The sequence below is a fragment of the Barbus barbus genome (assembly GCF_936440315.1).
Source record: "Barbus barbus genome assembly, chromosome: 31".
NCBI classification, from domain to species: domain Eukaryota; kingdom Metazoa; phylum Chordata; class Actinopteri; order Cypriniformes; family Cyprinidae; genus Barbus; species Barbus barbus.
Window position 1 is genome coordinate 4,124,174 of NC_136759.1, and position 6,037 is coordinate 4,130,210.

Genomic DNA, 6,037 nt, shown 5'->3' on the forward strand with positions numbered 1-6,037 from the left:
AGGAGGATTGAGGTGTGGTTTTTTTATAGCTCAGTTTGTCGCTCATTCCACAGGCACATGCCTGATGTGCGTGGCTGTAGCTCAGATTGCGAGCGTGTGTGAGTGAGTGATGGTGTGCGTGGGAATTATTTCCTCTGTACGGCCTTATGGACTTTCCATGACTCCACCCTGTTGTAGATGGAATGGCTTTGACTCCATCAGGTCGGTGGAGCATATAGCATGACGGGCTGTCAGCATTTAACACTGCAGGAGAGCGCCGGAGAAATATTGCACACTAAAGAATGTATGTTCTCGCTGACTAGCGGTATTATTAATAAACCAATCGTTTCTCCTGAGGCTTGTGATATTTAATTTTTTTTCTTTGTTCTTTTTTGACTGCTGCAGTATTCATGGGGAATAATGAGTCTTTTATTTAAACTTTGGAATGTTAAATGCATTACAGGCTATTAAGCCGTTAAGTAAAAATTAACTCTCCAAGTCTGGATTTTTTCAGAACTAGTCAGGATTCAAAACAAGCTGTTTCAACTGTATCTGTTGTCATGTAACACACACAGTTTTTGACTCATCCTTCAGTTTGTAATGACAAGCAAAAAAATCATGTTTGAGGAACAAAAGAAAGCATTCAAGAAGCTTTATAGTTAAAGCTCTTAATTACTTCAGTACAAACGTGATTCTAAATCCTTTTAATGATGCATTTCTGATTGTTACCAACAAAAAAAAACTTTTTTTACTGTTTATTAGCATTTTATTTCCAGTTTAATTTTTTAAAAAATATAAAAATCTATGCAAGATATATGAAAAATATTGAAACTAAAATAGTATTTCAGTGGTAATAAAATAAGAGTTTAGTGTGTAATTTAATGTCTATACTTTCTCAACAGTGTAATTTTAACATTTATTCAAGTGCAGTGCAAACTGTTCTGTTCCCGTCAAAGCCATTTGTGTATTTTACAAATTGAGAGATAGACCTTATTTTGTACTGAACCCTTCCACATTTATGCAACCCCGTTTACTTCCACTTCTATAACTTATGTACAAAAACCCTTATCTGAGCTGCTGTGTTTCCAAACATGATAATCATTGAGAATAAACCTTGGGCATTAGATTTAGGAATTGATTGGATAGTGAAAAATGGGCATTCATACAGAATAGAGCCTGGGAGAAAAAAAAAAAAAAAAAAAAAGAGGGTTTGGTGATGTCAGCCAAAAGGAAATTTGTTTCAGTGCCAGAGGAAGTGATTAGGTTTTGATGAAAGATTATAAAGACGATATGTTTTAGTGTTTGAACTAACGTGCACTGATGAATTGCTCACAATATGATCGGAACGTGCGTTAAGAATGCAAATAGTGTCAATTTAACAATGAAATCTGCAATATTCAGGAAGAATGAACGCCAGCTTAAATTAAATGTCTCATTGTCCATATCATAACGGTCATCGGTGTCACTCTGAACTGAAACATGTCACGTTTTAAAAGATTACTTTAAATAGAAATAAGGATCTGTCCAGTCGCCTAAGGTCTGGACGTTTCTGCCTATTTCTGATTAATTAATTAGATCTTAAAAAGCTCCAAAGTGACACTAGACAGCCTTCTCTCTCTCCCCGGCTTTGGCTCATTAGTCGGGTCTTGTTTATATTCTCCTCATGTTTGCTCCTCTCTCTGCAGAAAGCTGGACACCTGACAACTGGCACGCGACAGAGCGAAAGAGAGAGAGGCTGATAGAATATGAAAAGCGAGGGGCAAAACACTTGGATCAGAGAGAGATGGGGCAAATTAGAAGCTGAAAAATAGAGGGAGGGAGAAAGAAAGAAAGAACGGGGAGAATTTGCACGAGAGCACCCAGTGCGTGAGGGGAGTCTGTCTGGCACGTGAGGACAAAAATAGACTCCTGCGAGCTAAATATAGCGCAGATCACAGAGCGAGCGAGATGGAGGGAGTAAGAAAGGACTCACCCGCTCTTTTGGAAATGATTTCTGAAGGAGCGCACCCTCCTCCGTCCACCGGCTCCGTTTCGGAAATCTATTTTCGCCGTGCACGAAATTTAACATCTATCATTCAAATGAGAGCAGTAGGACTCACTTTAAAAGCGTGCATAATTCAGAGGGAAGGCTCTCAACGTGATGTGTATTTATAGGCGCAGCCTACGAGAAAGTATATTTAGAGTTTCTTTCTTTCGTCGATCTGACACGTTTGGGGGTCTTGTACCACGTATGCGTTCGTCTGGAAGGACAGAAACATATGAACGCTCCACTTAAGCATTGCACGAGTGCTCGTCCACGTGAACATGCTTAAAATGAACTGGCAAGCCATTGTAGTTTCAGAGGAAGAGCAAATAACAGATTACGTGCACAGATGTTTTCTGAATCTGAAGTAACATGCACCAATAAATCATTCACAATATCGGTTAACATAATCTTGTGGCTAAACATTGTAAAAAAAAAAAAAAAAAAAAAAAAAGTTTATAAAAAAAAAAAATTCCCCCAAACTAAAAGGTTAGGTTAATTATTTTGTGTAGGATAATAATAGAACAATATACGCGTTAATTTTTATTGACGTCTTCTGTTAATGTCACCGCATTCGTGCAGCCCAGTTTACTTTTGCTTCTTTCAAAACATTTCAAAATCTTTTAGAAGTCTTAAATGCTGATAAACAATACAGTAAAAACAGTGATACTGTGAAATTACTACAATTTAAAATAACTGCTTTCTATGTGAATATATCTTAAATGTAATTTATTCCAGTGATGCAAAATTACTCCAGTCTTCATTGTCACATGAGCCTTCAGAAATCATTTTAATATGATTTGCTGCTCAAGAAACATTTTTAAACATGCTACTATTTTTGTTGAAACTGATAAAATGGTTTTGAATTGAAAGTTCAAAAGAACAGAATTTAGTTGTCTTTGTCACTTTTTGAATTTAATGCATCCTTTCTAAATAAAAGTATTAGTTCTTTTTTAGAAAAGGTAGTGTACGTGTTATTACCAGGTGAAGCAGAATATGAGAATATATGTATGGCAGCACTTGACTTTATCCAGCAGAAATTGATTGCATCATGAAAAATAGGTGTTCTGTATGAGAACTAAGTCTGTTGGTCAGAATAAGATCGGTAACGTGTATTAAAGATGTAAATTATTTCACACTGACATGTTATGTTTGAGCACCTGAGCTGTAAATGTGTGACTAATTACTCTAAAGCTGCAAGATTTCATGACTTAAATAGCTTGAAAACTGACCATAGAAGATCATTTACACTAATGTCTGTGTATAATTATTTTCGCAATGAACTGCATTATGAATTGTGCATGAAATTAAACCTAGCTGAAAGCATTTGCACTCATATACTGTACCTTTATTTGGTTTTGAAAGTGTGCATGCAAAAGTATTCAATGAAATTGTACACCTTGATACTTTTTTGCATGCGTCAAATGATGCTACCATATACGTTCAAAATTGTTAATTCCCTACATTTATTTTTTTGGTAATTTTTTGCATGCGTTGATATAAAAATCTTGCAAAAGGGGGTTAAACAAGGGGGTTAGATTGCTACAGTCCCGTGTGTGTATGCGCATAATGAAATGCATGGCTTTCTGGTGTGTGAACAAAAGCATGTGTGTCTACAGAAGATGGAGTGAGACGGATGTGTCTACCCGCAGTGATCAGTAATGGATGAGCTGATCCAGGCTTGGCTAAACGTTCAGAGTAATGGATGGAAAGAGCCAAGTCTGTCTAAACGCACACAGAGCCCGTCTGTGATGACTGACAGGTCATCTGTGTCTCCCAGAGCAGACCATGTGTCATCGTTACACTTCCTCACTCAAAAGTCACTGCAATCCATAATCTTTATGCATTTGTGCAAAGGTAACAAAATACGATTGTTTACCGTTCTGTAAACGTTGAAGAATTCCCCTTCAGGGATGAGTAAAGCATCGTCCTATCAGGCATCAGGTTTTGCAAGTCAAATCTGAGACGACGATAGAAAAGACTCAGGAATTTGAGTCACGTATCAAATTACAAATCTGAATTTTGATTTATGAACAACAATTCCACACCACTGAGGCTAATAAAACATTATGCAGCGATGCGCTTGTCACAAGGTGACGACAAACCTGAAATATAAGCTCAAAACTGACAGTATCCTAACTAAAATGAAAGCTACAGGGGACATAGCTGGTAGCCTCAGCTTTATGTCAAAATTGTTCCCAGAAAAAGAGAGAAAAATAAGCTTAATCTGGACAAAGACATTTTTTTTTAAAATGTCCATAAATTCAATGATCCACTGAATAAAATATTCAAGATCGCTGGCTTGCTAATTACTGTGAACAACCGTAATTGTTTTGCAAATGTGAGTCATTTAATGTTATTTAGTGGATTAAACGCTTGCATTTTTACGTGACGAAAATGTAGTCAGTGCATCTGTGATTCAAATCTCGTTGCAAATCTGTTTTGTTGTTTCTAACAGGTCTAAAACGGATTAACTTGCTTATTGATTTCTCTGGTAGTGCTTGTTTCTGCACTATGCATATGGTGGTTTTTATAAATCGTGATGCTCGGGGCTAGTTGATTTCATTGACCATGACTGACCTGATATTTTTACAGATCTGTTCAAATCACTTCGAAGCACAAATCATCCATGAATTGTGTCATGCAGTTGGTCAAAAGTGGCTGTTTTTTCCAAATCTGTTCAAATTACTACAATTGGTTACTGGTTTGTTTTGTAAGTTACATTGAAAATGGTGCATAACAGAGCTACTTATCCAAGTCAAGGTCAAAATTGCTTCAGTTTGGCTTGCTGCTTTTTTTTCCAAATTTGTTCAAATCACTTCCAAGCACAATCCATCCATGAATTGTGTTGTGCATGTTATGCAATTGTATTTATTAATATACATTCAGTACAGTTTGCTTTGTAAGTTGCATTAAAAATGGTGCATAACAACAACTATTTTACAGTTTTTTGTTCTATTTACAAATTTGTTGAAATCTCTTCCAAGCTCAAATGATCTATAGATTGTGTTGTGCAAATCATGCAATTTAACTTTTAAAAGATACAAATCATTTGTTTTAGGAAGTCGTACTTAAAATGCACTTAGCAAAGAAATGCTGACTCTAGGGGGTAAATCTTGAAAGAACTATATCTTTAAGTTTAAGTCAAGGTCAAGTGTTTCAATTTACATGATCATTTGTTTCTAGCTAATGCTTTTCTTAAAGCAACTTTTAAAAATCACATTAATCATGGCAATTACCAGGAGAAGTGTTAAGATGCAAGGAGCAACTAAAACATATTAAACGTCTAATCATGTCTTCAGAAGACACTTCTAAACAATGTTACTATTACACTGCTCTGAATCAATCTATGAGGCTTTTTGCAGTCTTGAGTTGAAAATTAAATGCTGCCTCACCCTATGATTTCTCCTGGTTTTAGGAGAACATGGATGATTTGAGCACCTTGTGGGAAAGTATCTCCATATTGCATCCACAGTACTCCGAGACTGAGGTCGTACAGGGACGATGAGCTAATGAGTGTTTTTGGTGTTTGAAATCCAGTGCATTTGGTGTGATGTGCCCTTCTGCCTCTGGTGCAAGAATTAACTTCTGTATTAAGCATAACATTTGGGTTGAGAAGAGCTTTAGCGCTCCTGCCAGCTGGCAATTAAAGCATCTGTGAACCTTATGAGGAGGACGGACTATGATTTTTTTCTTTTCGTTTTTAACGAATCAGGGTCAGATTGTGGAACTCTATGAAGAGTTTATTTGCAAAAACAGATACATCCGTTTTTGAAAATTTTCAAAAAAATTACGTTTTTATTGTATGAGTTAGCTGTTTTTTTTAGTTATTTTTTAACCCAGTCAAAATAACCCAACTGCAGTTTGATTGAGATTGAGATAAATTGTTAAAAATGAAGTTATCTGTTTTTGCAAATTAACTCTTCATATGTGGATTAATGGTATGGTTCTGGTAGAGATCTCGTTTACTGTTCAGGTTATGAAAAGCCCAGTGCTCTCTAAGATGCATTTCTTGTAGAGGAGGTGGTTTGAAAC